We start from the raw sequence: 14,025 nt of genomic DNA, 5'->3' as shown, positions 1-14,025 counted from the left end.
GTGTGTCGGTGTGTGTGTGTGCGCGCGTGTGTCGCTGTGAGCGCGTGTTTCTCTGTGTGTGTGTGACAGCGTGTGTGTGTCGCTGTGAGCGCGTGTTTCTCTGTGTGTGTGTGTGAGAGCGTGTGTGTGTTTCTCTCTGTGTGTGTGGGAGCGTGTGTGTGTGTTTCTCTGTGTGTGTGTGAGAACGTGTGTGTGTTTTTCTGTCTGTGTGTGAGAGCGTGTGTGTGTTTCTCTGTGTGTGTGTGGGAGCGTGTGTGTGTGTTTCTCTGTGTGTGTGTGAGAGCGTGTGTGTGTTTCTCTGTGTGTGTGTGGGAGCGTGTGTGTGTGTTTCTCTGTGTGTGTGTGAGAGCGTGTGTGTGTTTCTCTCTATGTGTGTGACAGCGTGTGTGTGTGTTTCTCTGTGTGTGTGTGAGAACGTGTGTGTGTTTTTCTGTCTGTGTGTGAGAGCGTGTGTGTGTGTTTATCTGTCTGTGTGTGAGAGCGTGTGTGTGTGTGTGTGTTTCTCTGTGTGTGTGAGAGCGTGTGTGTGTTTCTCTGTCTATGTGTGACAGCGTGTGTGTGTGTTTCTCTGTCTGTGTGTGATAGCGTGTGTGTGTTTCTCTGTGTGTGTGAGAGAGCGTGTGTGTGTGTTTCTCTGTCTGTGTGTGTGAGAGCGTGTGTGTGTTTCTCTGTGTGTGTGTGAGAGCGTGTGTGTATGTTTATCTGTCTGTGTGTGAGAGCGTGTGTGTGTGTTTCTCTGTCTGTGTGTGTGAGAGCGTGTGTGTGTTTCTCTGTGTGTGTGTGAGAACGTGTGTGTGTTTTTCTGTCTGTGTGTGAGAGCGTGTGTGTGTTTCTCTGTGTGTGTGTGGGAGCGTGTGTGTGTGTTTCTCTGTGTGTGTGAGAGCGTGTGTGTGTTTCTCTCTATGTGTGTGACAGCGTGTGTGTGTGTTTCTCTGTGTGTGTGTGAGAACGTGTGTGTGTTTTTCTGTCTGTGTGTGAGAGCGTGTGTGTGTGTTTATCTGTCTGTGTGTGAGAGCGTGTGTGTGTGTTTCTCTGTGTGTGTGAGAGCGTGTGTGTGCTTCTCTGTCTGTGTGTGAAAGCGTGTGTGTGTTTCTCTGTCTGTGTGTGAGAGTGTGTGTGTGTTTCTCTGTCTGTGTGTGAGAGCGTTTGTGTGTGTTTCTCTGTCTGTGTGTGAGAGTGTGTGTGTGTGTTTATCTGTCTGTGTGTGAGAGCGTGTGTGTATGTTTATATGTCTGTATGTGAGAGCGTGTGTGTGTGTTTCTCTGTGTGTGTGAGAGCGTGTGTGTGTTTCTCTGTCTGTGTGTGAAAGCGTGTGTGTGTTTCTCTATCTGTGTGTGAGAGCATGTGTGTGTTTCTCTGTCTGTGTGTGAAAGCGTGTGTGTGTTTCTCTGTCTGTGTGTGACAGCGTGTGTGTGTGTGTTTCTCTGTCTGTGTGTGTGAGAGCGTGTGTGTGTGTGAGCGTGTGTGTGTGTTTATCTGTCTGTGTGTGAGAGCGTGTGTGTGTGTTTCTCTGTGTGTGTGTGAGAGCGTATGTGTGTGTTTATCTGTCTGTGAGCGTATGTTTGCGTGTATTTCTCTGTCTGTGTGAGAGCGTGTGTGTGTGTTTTTCTATCTGTGTGTGAGAGCGTATGTGTGTGTCTTCGTGTGTGAGAGCTTATGTGTGTGTATATATATGAGAGCGTTTGCGTGTGTTTCTCTGTGTATGTGTGTAAGCATATGTATGTATGTGTGTTTATGTGTCTGTGTGTGAATGCTGGTCTCTCCGTATCAATGTGTTGTGTGTGCGCATGCCCCGTGCGCGTGTAACTAACTTCGTGCCAGCAAGTGTGTCACTGTGTCTGTCTGTCACTGAGTGTTCGCGTGTTTTTGAGTGCGTGTCTGTGTGCCTGTAGGGAGCGGTGGCGCAGTGGTTAGCGCGCTGCGCTACGAACCCCCTCACGACCAATAATGTCAGTGGTGAAGATCTGAGCCGGTACTGGGTCTCCTATAGGTCGACCCAGCCTTAAATGAGTACCTGATGCGGTGTGTAAGGATCAGCACTGGGGAGACGAAAGCGAGCGGGCGTGGTGGTGGAAACCCCTCGTGTGCCGTTCTCGCCTTCATAGGCGCTGCTCGCCGGCAACACTTGCCCCAACAGTCTGTGTAGGCTACACGGGGGATCTTTGTCTTTGGCTTGTGCGAGCGTGCGTCAGTGGTGAGTCACAGTCTCGGTGTGGACCTGTCTCTCCGTGCGTCTGTGTGTGTGTAGTCTCTGTGTGTGTGTGCATGCGGTGTATGTGTTTGCCTGCGTGTATGTGTCCGCGTGTATACGATTGTATGGATGCGTCTCTCTGCGTGTTGGCCACCCACCTCCTCGTGTGCCGTGCCGGCCTTCATAGGTACTCAGTAACAGCACTTGCCCCTACAGTTTGTTAAAGGCTATACGGGGGATCTTTGTCTTTGTGTGTAGTCTGCGGAGCGTGGTGCAGCGGTTAGCGCACTGCTCTGCGAACAGAACGAACCGAGTTCGATGCCCGCTGACGGACAACGCCAGCGACGATTATCTGAAGCGGTACCGGTCCTTCCCTAGGTCGACTCAGCCTCAAATTGAGTAACCAAGTGCGACGTGGTTAAAACATCGCCACGAGGGAGACAAAGGCGGCCGGGCGTGGTGCTGGCCAACCACCCCCACGTGTGCCGTCCCGGCCTGCATAGGTGCCTGCAAACAGCACTTGCCCTAGCAGTCTGTTAAGGCTATACGAGGGGGGGGCATCTTTGTCTTTGTGTATTCGCTCCGGGTCCGCTCAGCGACGCCTCTCCCACGTGGTTTGCATGGGGGGCCGCTGTTGTCATCGCACTAAAGACAAAGATCCCCCCCCTCCCGGCATAGCCTGCCCACACTTTGGGGACAAGTGCCGGAAGCTCGCACTTATCAGAAATCAGAAACTTTATTCATACCGGAGGAATCCGATGAGCCGGAAAGCTCTTTACTGTTTTGCCACGGACATCCAGTCGGGTCAACAACAACAAACAATACAAAAACACGAAACGAGTGCAAAGTATAGGAAAGGTAAACATATCGCTTAAAACATAAACAAATAAAGCCAAACTATGTTATCTCACCACCGCTCATATACCAATACAAAGATCCCCCATATAGCCTTAACAGACTGTAGGGGCAAGTGCTATTAGCGAGCACCTATGAAGACCGGAACGGTACACGAGGGGGGGTGGGTGACCAACACCACGCCCGACCGCCTTTTGTCTCCCCGATGGCGATGTTTACACACCGCACCAGGTACTCATTTCAGGCTGAGCCGACCTAGGGGGGGGGGGCCAGGAGCGGTTCAGATAATCATGAGCGGGAATCGAACCCGGGTTAGCGGGTTCATAGCGCAGCACGCTAACCGCTACGCCACCGCTCCCCACTTTATATTCACACATACATACGCACACATACATACACACATAGATATACACATTACACACAAACATACATGCATACACACGCGCGTCATACCGTTCCCTGGCCCGTGTGTTGATATTTACACGGACCCAGGCCCACCTCGCTGCTTCGCGAACGTCTTCAACTTACGCCACCACCCCTCCCCGCCACCCCCTCCAAGAGGAGATGACACAGACCACGATTGCCCCGTGAGCCGGCCCACCTGAGTTCGATTCCCTGGCACGACTAAAACGTCAGTGGCGGCGGGGTGACAATGCGAAGTGGTTCTGCCTCCCCCTCCCACTCTCCTCTACCAACCCCCCCCCCCGGGGTGAGGAATATTCAAGCCACGCAAATTAGCAAATATACCGACACGGCGTGCGGGGGAGTTCTTCATCCAGCAGTCGATTACGATGCAAAACAATGACGAGGAGCATCGATTGTAGGTGAACATTTTTTTACTTCTGAAAGAGGCCAAATAGCCGAAACGTCGATTGTTATTGCATCTCCTGAAAGTATTTGAGTCAAGTTTTTCCTCCCCCACTATCCCAGGTCTCCCTGTAATGGACACAAACACTCAATGTCTCTCCAACTTCGTTTAGCTTACAGCCCTTCGTCAACCCACTGCTAGAACGGTCTCACGCCGTGCCGGTCACGTGAGTTGTTTGTCCATACTTCCCCACACTGGTCAGAGCGAGACGGGGAAGCCCCAGGAATGGTTCAGATGTCGCTCGCCAACTCACGTTAGCAGTGGCCCGGAGTTGAACTTCGGTGCAGTGCGCTCACCGCTTCGCCCCAATGGGCACCGACTAGGTTATAAATAAAGGTAACGTATTGAATGTCTTCTAAGAGGTCTTTATTTAGATTATCTCTACCTCTTCTCTGTAGCAATACGCTGTGTTCCACGACTCTACTATTTGTGTCTGTTCTGTACACCCTCGTGGTCTATATGAGTAGAATTTACATTCTATATAGTATCCGGATACGTTATATAAAGGAATCGTCATGTACGGTATAGGGGCCGTCCATAAATGACGTCACGCGATTTTGGACGATTTTTGACCCCCCCCCCCTTCGTCACACGGCGTCACAAAAATTAAAACCCCCCTTCAAATATGACGTCACAAAGTTCTGCCCCCCCCCCCCAAAAAAAATATAAAACATGCTTCAAATCGCTTTAAACTATTGTCATTGTAGTGCGTATTCAATGTGGCGCTGCACTCTGATGATGTAGGAGAAAACATTTATCAAAAGTCCATTTAATTAAGTAGCACGTCTATATTTATTTAAAGTTGCGCATTTTGATGTGACGTCACATTTCTCAACCCCCCCCCCCCCATCGTCACACATCGTCACAAATGTCTGACCCCCCCTCCCCTAGGTGCGTGACGTCATTTATGTACGGCCCCATAGTAATCGTATATGTTTTTATAGTACTGTACTTTTCGACATACTGCAGTTAGCATATGTTTCATAAACAGTACACTATAGCATGTTTATGTTCTATATAGTGATTGTTTTGTTCCATATAGAGTATTTGTATATGGTATATAAATTAATCGCATTTATTCCATACGTAGAATATGTATCTGTTCCATTTAGTAAATGTATATGTTCCATCTATAGCATTTTTCTGTTCTATATACGTTAGCGTATATGTTCCATATATAGTATTTGTGTATGTTGTACAGAGATAGCAATATGTATCCGTTATATGGCGAGGCATTGTATCGATTGTATATATTCATATATATATACAGTACTGGTAGTTGTTTCGTACATGATTTGTCATTGGTGGATGACTGCATCGCAGGATGGTGAAAGGTGGCGACGGATTGGGGATTCGTTCATCCAGCGGTGGATTGAAAATGGCTACTGATGTTGATAATGATGATGGATGTTAGTGTGGTTTTTTTAGTTGGAGTAACGAAACGTCTTAACATAGGATTATAAAGAGATGTGTGTGTTGTGTGTAAGAGAATGTTTCCAATTTAATTTAATAAGGATGGTAACCAGAATACTTATCGTAGGTAAATATATTTGTTAAATATCTGCTTTTTGTTAACGCAATATTCTGATAAAACATTGTTAAAATTACCTGCTCTCAACACTAAACCCGATTTTACGTCCAGCACCGCATGGCGAAATTGTTGAAAATAAAAGTATCGTATGGCACGATTTAGAAACATATCGTACGTAAAAACAAATATAAATCTATCGACGTTTCAGAGATTGTGTGGAAGTCCAGGGTAGCGCTCACTAAGCAACTCCAGTCGCAGCTCCCTTCGCGTCTCTGTTAAGGAGGTACAACATGAATTGTATTTTTTAGATTTAAAGCATTCGTGACTGCAGGGAAAAAAACGCCACTTTTCTCAAATTTTATTGCTGTGGATTTCACACCTGATGACGATTGCTTGTGTTGCAGTCGATACGTCGTGATAATTTTATTGTTTTATATTTTTATTATTTTACCGAAAGAACCAATAAAATAATGTAACACGAATTGTGTTTATTGTTTGACGTTTCTACATGTGTAGCGAACCGATAACTAGTTACCAATAAAAAATAAAAAAACTGTTAACCCTAATATCTCGATATATATGTGCGTGAGGTACGTTTATAGGTTTTGCATGGGTTTTGCTATGCACGACTATGTATTAGTGTCTACAGTACCATCTACGCATGTGTGAGTATCTGTTGATGTTACATTGGTGGTGCGGTAGTGTAGGGGTTAGCGCTACGCTGCGCTACGAACCCGGCGACCCGAGATCGATTCCCGCTCACAGTCCACCAACACCAGTGACGATTATCTGAACCGGTACTGGGCCTCCCCTAGGTCGACTCAGCTTCAAATATCCACCTTATGCGATGTGTAAACATCAGCATTGGGCAGACAAAGGCGGCAGGGTGAGTCCCACTCGTGTACCGTGCTGGCCTTAGAAGAAAAAAAATCTGCTAGATATATTAACTTTCGTGTGTATGCATGGGTATGTAACCATGCATACATATTTCATGAGTAAGGGGCGTATGAATGCATACACCGCACCGTTCTTTACCAGTCCACTGGTGGACATGAAGGTCCCCCCCCCACCCCCTCGACCACACTTCACCCACGCGCTATACAAAGCATGCGTGGGGACAGGGCGTAGCCGCGAGCCACGCTCGTGTCCGTGTGTGGCCCTGCCGTCAATTGCGTGACAGGTGCTGCCCCGTCCCCTCCCCTCCAAACCCACTTCCACCCCCCACCCAACCCCCCCTACCCCCCCCATCCGCCCTACCCTCCTCGCTGCCTCCCTCCTGTCACTGAAATAAATTCCCACCGAACAGGCAGCAGGCAGCCCACAGCTGTCAGCGCGACCCTCCCCCCCCCCAACAGCCGTGCCGATCTCCCTCCGCAATCCACCTCGTGGCTCCCTCCTCCTCGTGTCTCCCTCTCTTCCTCCTCCCTCCTACCTACTCCTCCTGTCTCCCTCCTGCTCATCGTGTCCCTCCCCCCCCCCCCTCCTCGACAGCACTGATAGACAACACAGAGAGACGCGGGGCGGGGGGGGACACACGCACGTGACGCTGTTGGTTCGCGTCGTCTTCGCAAGATGCAGCCACGGCTGCTCTGCTCGTCTACCTGGTTACGCGGTGACGACGACGACCACGTGGTGGTAGCAAACGTGCGACGCGCAATTTGCGGAAGCCAAACGTGACCGCCGTAATTAAATTAAATGAAACGTGGAGCGTATAAATTAATTGAAACCGCGTTTTAGCTAAGTGTTTTGTTCTGCACCATGGTGGTTGTCAAGGCCCCCCCCCCCTAAACTCGCAGCTTTGTCCACCAGGGCCCCCCACGATCGTCACGCTACTGGGTACGATCCGTAATAGACATGAGGCTCACGATGATAATGTAACGGGCAGAGGTAGAGGTGGGACCCTGCAGAGTGGGAAAGGTGGCGTCGACCGAGTTGCGCGACTCACGGAAGCGATGAAGAGGGATACACACTTTTTAAAAAATATATTTTTTATTTTACTATCAGATAAGGCCCACTGAGCTATGTAGCTCTGTTTTACAATCAACTTGGCCATCACAAATGATAGCTCAACGAAAAGTGGCTTTTCACGTGGGAATTTATAGCGGCACAAATACTCTAAACGCATGATGTTGATTCTAACTGTGGGGGGGGGGGGGGAAACCCGGAGGGCCCGCAGAAAACTCTACGCGACCACGAGGAGAGAGACACGCAAACTCCAAATATACAGCCGGCGTCAGGGTCGGGATGGAACCCACGACCTCCTGTCAACCAGGCGAGGTAGGTAACATCTCCTAGCCACCGTGATGATGATGAGAGGAGAGAAACACGCAAACTCCAAATATACAGCCGGCGTCAGGGTCGGGATGGAACCCACGACCTCCTGTCAACCAGGCGAGGTAGGTAACATCTCCTAGCCACCGTGATGATGATGAGAGGAGAGAAACACGCAAACTCCAAATATACAGCCGGCGTCAGGGTCGGGATGGAACCCACGACCTCCTGTCAACCAGGCGAGGTAGGTAACATCTCCTAGCCACCGTGATGATGATGAGAGGAGAGAGACACGCAAACTCCAAATATACAGCCGGCGTCAGGGTCGGGATGGAACCCACGACCTCCTGTCAACCAGGCGAGGTAGGAAACATCTCCTAGCCACCGTGGTGATGATGAGAGGAGAGAGACACGCAAACTCCAAATATACAGCCGGCGTCAGGGTCGGGATGGAACCCACGACCTCCTGTCAACAAGGCGAGGTAGTTAACATCTCCTAGCCACCGTGATGATGATGATGATGAGAGAGAGAGAGAGAGACGCGCAAACTCCACATATACAACCGGCGTCAGGGTCGGGATGGAACCCACGACCTCCTGTCAACCAGGCGAGGTAGTTAACATCTCCTAGCCACCGTGATGATGATGAGAGAGAGAGAGAGACACGCAAACTCCACATATACAACCGGCGTCAGGGTCGGGATGGAACCCACGACCTCCTGTCAACCAGGTGAGGTAGTTAACATCTCCTAGCCACCGTGATGATGATGATGATGATGAGAGAGAGACACGCAAACTCCACATATACAGCCGGCGTCAGGGTCGGAATGGAACCCACGACCTCCTGTCAACTAGGCGAGGTAGGTAACATTTCCTAGCCACCGTGATGATGATGATGAGAGAGAGACACGCAAACTCCAAATATACAGCCGGCGTCAGGGTCAGGATGGAACCAGACGAGGTAGGTAACATCTCCTCGCCACCGTGATGATGATGATGAGAGAGAGAGACACGCAAACTCCACATATACAGAAGGCGTCAGGGTCGGGATGGAACCAGGCGAGGTAGGTAACATCTCCTCGCCACCGCGGCGCCCCATCAATGTTACCGTGCCCAGTCCCCGACCGTGGAACTATCCGGCATGGATCTGCGCTGCTGTTGTTGTTGATGCTGCTGTTGTTGTTGTTAATGCTGCTGTTGTTGTTGCTGCTGCTGCTGTTGTTGTTGTTGCTGCTGCTGCTGCTGCTGCTGCTGTTGTTGTTGTTGATGCTGCTGTTGTTGTTGCTGCTGCTGCTGTTGCTGCTGCTGTTGTTGTTGTTGTTTCTGCTGCTGCTGTTGATGTTGATGCTGCTGCTGTTGTTGTTGCTGCTGTTGTTGTTGCTGCTGCTGTTGTTGTTGTTTCTGCTGCTGCTGTTACTGTTGTTGTTGCTGCTGTTGCTGTTGTTGTTGCGGCTGTTGCTGTTGTTGTTACCAGTGGTCGTGGAGACGTCGTAGCCGTGTTGCAATTGTTCGTGTTCGCGCTGGACGCGAATTCGCGCGAGTGGGTGTCTCGCCCCGAGGCGCGGGGGAACGCGATCCGAACCGCGACACCGCGGGGAAACAGGACAACGACAGCGGCTCCTTCTGTCTCTCCTCTCTCTCTCTCTCGTTCTCTTTCATCCAAACTTCAGAGAAACCTCGTCTGTGCCCGGTGGACACGGCACGGAAAGGAATACGTCTGAAACATTGAACATAACCCCATCACCGGGGAGGCTCTATATAGCGGGGAATGCTCGGTGGAGGAGATTAGATCGCGTAAATGGGCTTAATTTCTCACTCGATGTTTTCCGGAATGCTGCTCGGCTGGCTCGGCAGTAGGTATGATATCGGCGTAAGGGATTGCCACGAGAGTACAACGTATTCGCATTAAAACGCGAACCTCTGTGCCCTATATTACGATGGTCATATGAGCACAGTCATTATCGTGAGATGGCCGTGGCACTGCCAAACGAATTCCCAGAATAGAGTTCCGGGCTGTTCGAGCTGAAATTAATCGCTTGCCCTTTGTCAACCTACTCGTGGATGAACGGCTCCCCCTCGCCCCCCCCGCCCCCCCCCCCGGCCGGCGCTTGTGTCGGTTTTGACCATACTTCACCACGCTGGTCGATTGGTGAAGGGGGCGTTTCCTGGGATCGGTTTGGATTGCATTCGCCACTGACGTTATTTATCTCCTGGGGAATGGAATTCAGGTAGCCGGAGTTCATCGCCCAAGGCGCTAACCACTGCGCCACCGCTCCACCCACAACTAAATAAAAAATATATACGAAAACAATGAACGTTTATGCGGACATCTCGTAGGAGCTATACAGTGGAGCATACTCTTTGGTTCTTTCGGTAAAGTCACGTAGGTATAAAATAAAATAAATCACGACGTTTCGGGTTCAACACAAGCGTCCGTCATCAGGTGACGCTTGTGTTTATTTTATACCTACGTGACTTTACCGAAAGAACTAAAGAATATGGATTCCTGCAATCACGAAATCTTCAAATCGACTGTGGAGCATGTGGATCATGGAACTTGCGTAATGTGAAGAGATGTAAGTGTGCTTGGGGAACACATCGACAAAAGGGTTAATGAATGGCTAATGGTCGAGACCAACTGCGGATTGGCAGTACAAAGGAGGCAAGAACCCGCCCGAGATGACGCGTCTACCGCGGAGATAGAGCGATCAAGTCAGCTGGCGTGCAATGCAAGTGAGGGGCTGTGTGTTGTTGTCTTGGTGTGGTCTGGGATTTCTTGTTGTTTTTGTCTTGATGTGGTCTGGGGCTGTTGTTGTCTTCGTGTGGTCTGATAATGTTGCTATTGTCTTGGTGTGGTCTGGGACTGTTGTTGTTGTCTTCGTGTGGTCTGGGACCGCCAGTATTAACCAGGGTGGCCGCTGGATGCAAGCCGTGAAGCTCTCCTTCATCGAGCGACAAACGCGCTCCCGCGAGACCGCGTCACCACCCAGGAGTCCCGGCTGAGTATCTGGACATCTGTGGAAAGAGCTTTGCAGCTCATCGGATTCCCCCAGGATAAAAAAAATACTCAGAATCTGGTCTCTGACACAGCGTCCCTCAATTACTTCTGATCCCAACTAACGCTCAGTAGGAGGTCGCTCATTCTCCTCTGCTGCTCCCATTGTCTACAACTCCCTATCCCCCCCACCCCACCTGTAATCCGTGCTGTTGACTCCCTGCCCCTTATTCAAGTCCAGACTCAAGAGTGGCTTGCTACTCTCCTCTGTCGATGACCAAGACTGCCTCTCTCGATTAAAAAAAAACATGCCCACTGTTTCTGGACAATCTCCACATCGTATTGTGTTGCATACTTCAATTGGCTGACCGCGCGTGTGTGCGATGCGCGGTGCGTTCACGTGATGATGGTACAAAACACAACGCGAGGTGCACTGAACAACACCGCTGAGACCATCACACCACGTGGGCTTCCGAGCAGCAGCAGAAGTAGCCGCGCTGCGCACGTAATGCGCTCTCCTTCTCTCTCTACCTCTCTCCTTTCTCTCTCGTCTCTCTCCTCACTCTCTTTTTTATTTTTTATTTTTACGATCAGTGGAAACAAGAAGATGCTCGGTGTAGTCGGCACTTTGCTTCGTTCATCATTTGTATATTTTTTTTAACTTTGCTTTATGTAAACTCCCACCTCTCGCTCACTCTCTAGCTCACTCTCTCGGTCACTCTTTCGCTCACTCTCTCGGTCACTCTCTTTCTCACTCTCTCGCTCACTCGCTCACTCTCTCTGTCACTCTCTCGCTCACTCTCTCGCTCTCTCTCTCGCTCACTCTCTAGCTCACTCTCTCGGTCACTCTCTCGCTCACTCTCTCGCTCACTCTCTAGCTCACTCTCTCGCTCACTCTCTCGCTCACTCTCTCGCTCACTCTCTAGCTCACTCTCTCGGTCACTCTTTCGCTCACTCTCTCGGTCACTCTCTTTCTCACTCTCTCGCTCACTCGCTTACTCTCTCGCTCTCTCTCTCGCTCACTCTCTCTGTCACTCTCTCGCTCACTCTCTCGCTCACTCTCTCGCTCTCTCTCTCGCTCACTCTCTCGCTCACTCTCGTTCTGCACGCAGCCCCTCTCTCTCATCTCTCTCCGCTTGCCGCACGGTTGCGGAGTGTGAGACCCAGAGCGGTCGAGGCAAGCCATTATGTCACCTTCACAAATGAAATAGTAACGTAAGACGCGCCGTTTAATAATGCATAAAAGCAAGCGGAGTTGAAACGTTGTTGTGACCCGTCTAGAGTTTCCCGATGTTCGGGTCGGCATGGTGCTGTCAGACGCGCGCCTGAGTGTGCGTGAGTGTGTGGGGGTCTCTGTGTACACCTTTGTTGTATACCGCTGCGCTACCGTGGGGAACGGTAGTGCAGTAGTGAGCGGGGCTGCGCTACGAACCCGGCGACATGAGTTCGATTCGCGCTCACGGGCAACGCCAAGTGACGATTATCTGAAGCGGTCCTGAGCTTCCCCTAGATCGACCCGGCCTCAAAATGAGTGCCCGGTCTGGTGTGTAAATATAGACACCGGGGAGACAAAGGCGGCCGGGCGTGGTGCTACCCACCCACCCCCTCGTGTACCGCGCCTTCATAGAATGGTATCTGGGTGAGGAGTAGTGGTACAGTGGTTCGAGCGCTGCGCTACGATCCCGGCCACCTGGGTTCGATTCCAGGCCACGGAAAGCATCGAGTGACGGGTGATATCTGGACGGACGTTGGGCAAGCTCAGACTCCACGTGGTCCCGATCATCGCCTGCCGATTCGCGTGGTTGGCTTTCGTACGGTGCGAAATAGAAGTTCTCCAAGCAATGCATCCACGTATCCCAGTCAGTTGTTCTTCAGTCGTCCGCAATTCCGTTTCGGTGTCGAGCACTTGGCTTGGCAATCCGAGAGCAATGATGCCGGGGGCAGATCAATGAAATCTCGTGGGCCCGCGTTCGTCAAATAAATAAGCTTTATTAACGCGAACGGCGTGAGACGCATCACTTCGTTTGGCTCAGATGAAACGTGCATGAGGCGCGTGCGTTAATAAGACGACTTGTAAACGTTACGAATTCGCGTTAAAGGAGGGCACAAAACCCGCCAATGAACAGCTCTTATCTTGATGAACATTACACATATACGCGGTGGTCGAAATGGACCGGTATATTACGGTATGCCACACCAGTACTTTTCAGAACACAAAGCACACACGAATCTTTGTATGTTGAACTTCTTTCGCACCGTACGTAGCCAACCGTGCTAAGCGGAGGTGCGGGGCGGGGGAGGAAGGACAACAAACTAAATGCCGACACTTTTTAAGAATTGGTTCCTAATTCCTTATATAACTGCGATAGGTTTTGTTTTGTTTTACAGAAGGATAAACGGCAGCGAGTATTGACCACAACACGAATGGGTTTTCAAAACCCGTCACGTCGACATATCAATGCTGACACCACCGTTGTACCACACGGTACTCAAAATAAAAAAAATAAAAACCCAAAAAGCGACCACATTTCTTGGAAGGCTCAAACGAGACACACCGTGAGCTGGCAGCCCCTCCCTTCCCGCGAGCCACGCCCACTCTTCGAGTTAGTAACGCCCACTGTCACTCTAGCACCGCCCCCACAGAGAACGGCAAGCCGTGCTCTTTCTTACGTGGTTAAGGCTGTATCTGCATTACTATTACTATGCCAGTTTTAAATTAGTATATTATTTGAGAAACAGCGTGGTATTTGATGATAATTTTTTTTAACTAAATTTTATATTTTAAACAATATTTTTTTTATATTGCGATTATGATTTGCTCGCAATTTTTTTCTTATTATCTGTTATTGTTTATGAATTGATTTCGTTAACTGCGAATTATTGCGTTTTTGAAGAAGTGGTGTTGTTTTTGTTGGTGAAACCCGATTTAAGAGCTTATTGGCTCACAGGGTACTTCAAAACAAACTAAACCGAACTGCTTAGAGGACCGACCCACACATCCCCTAATAATTTAATAATTAATTGATCCAGTCGGCTTATGCTGAAGAGGGAATTATCATTGAATAGTGGTTTATTTACGTTGGTGAAATATTTTCGATGTCTCACGCGGCGACTGTGGATTTTGTTTGCCAGGTAGAAAATGTTTCCCTCCAGCACCCCGATCAGCGCGGCTAAGATGATTGCAGCGACGGATACGTCTCGTTGGCTGGCCCGTTTCGAAGTGCCAGATCGCCACGTGTGGCCACGGACCGCCTCCGATCCGCGGGTCATGGATTCCCCCCCCTACCCCCCACCTCCCCGCCCCCACCCCTGATC

This window comes from Lampetra planeri, chromosome 30 (assembly GCF_965212315.1).
Source record: "Lampetra planeri chromosome 30, kcLamPlan1.2.h2, whole genome shotgun sequence".
In the NCBI taxonomy this organism is placed as follows: Eukaryota; Metazoa; Chordata; class Hyperoartia; order Petromyzontiformes; family Petromyzontidae; genus Lampetra; species Lampetra planeri.
This window is presented reverse-complemented; position numbering follows the sequence as displayed.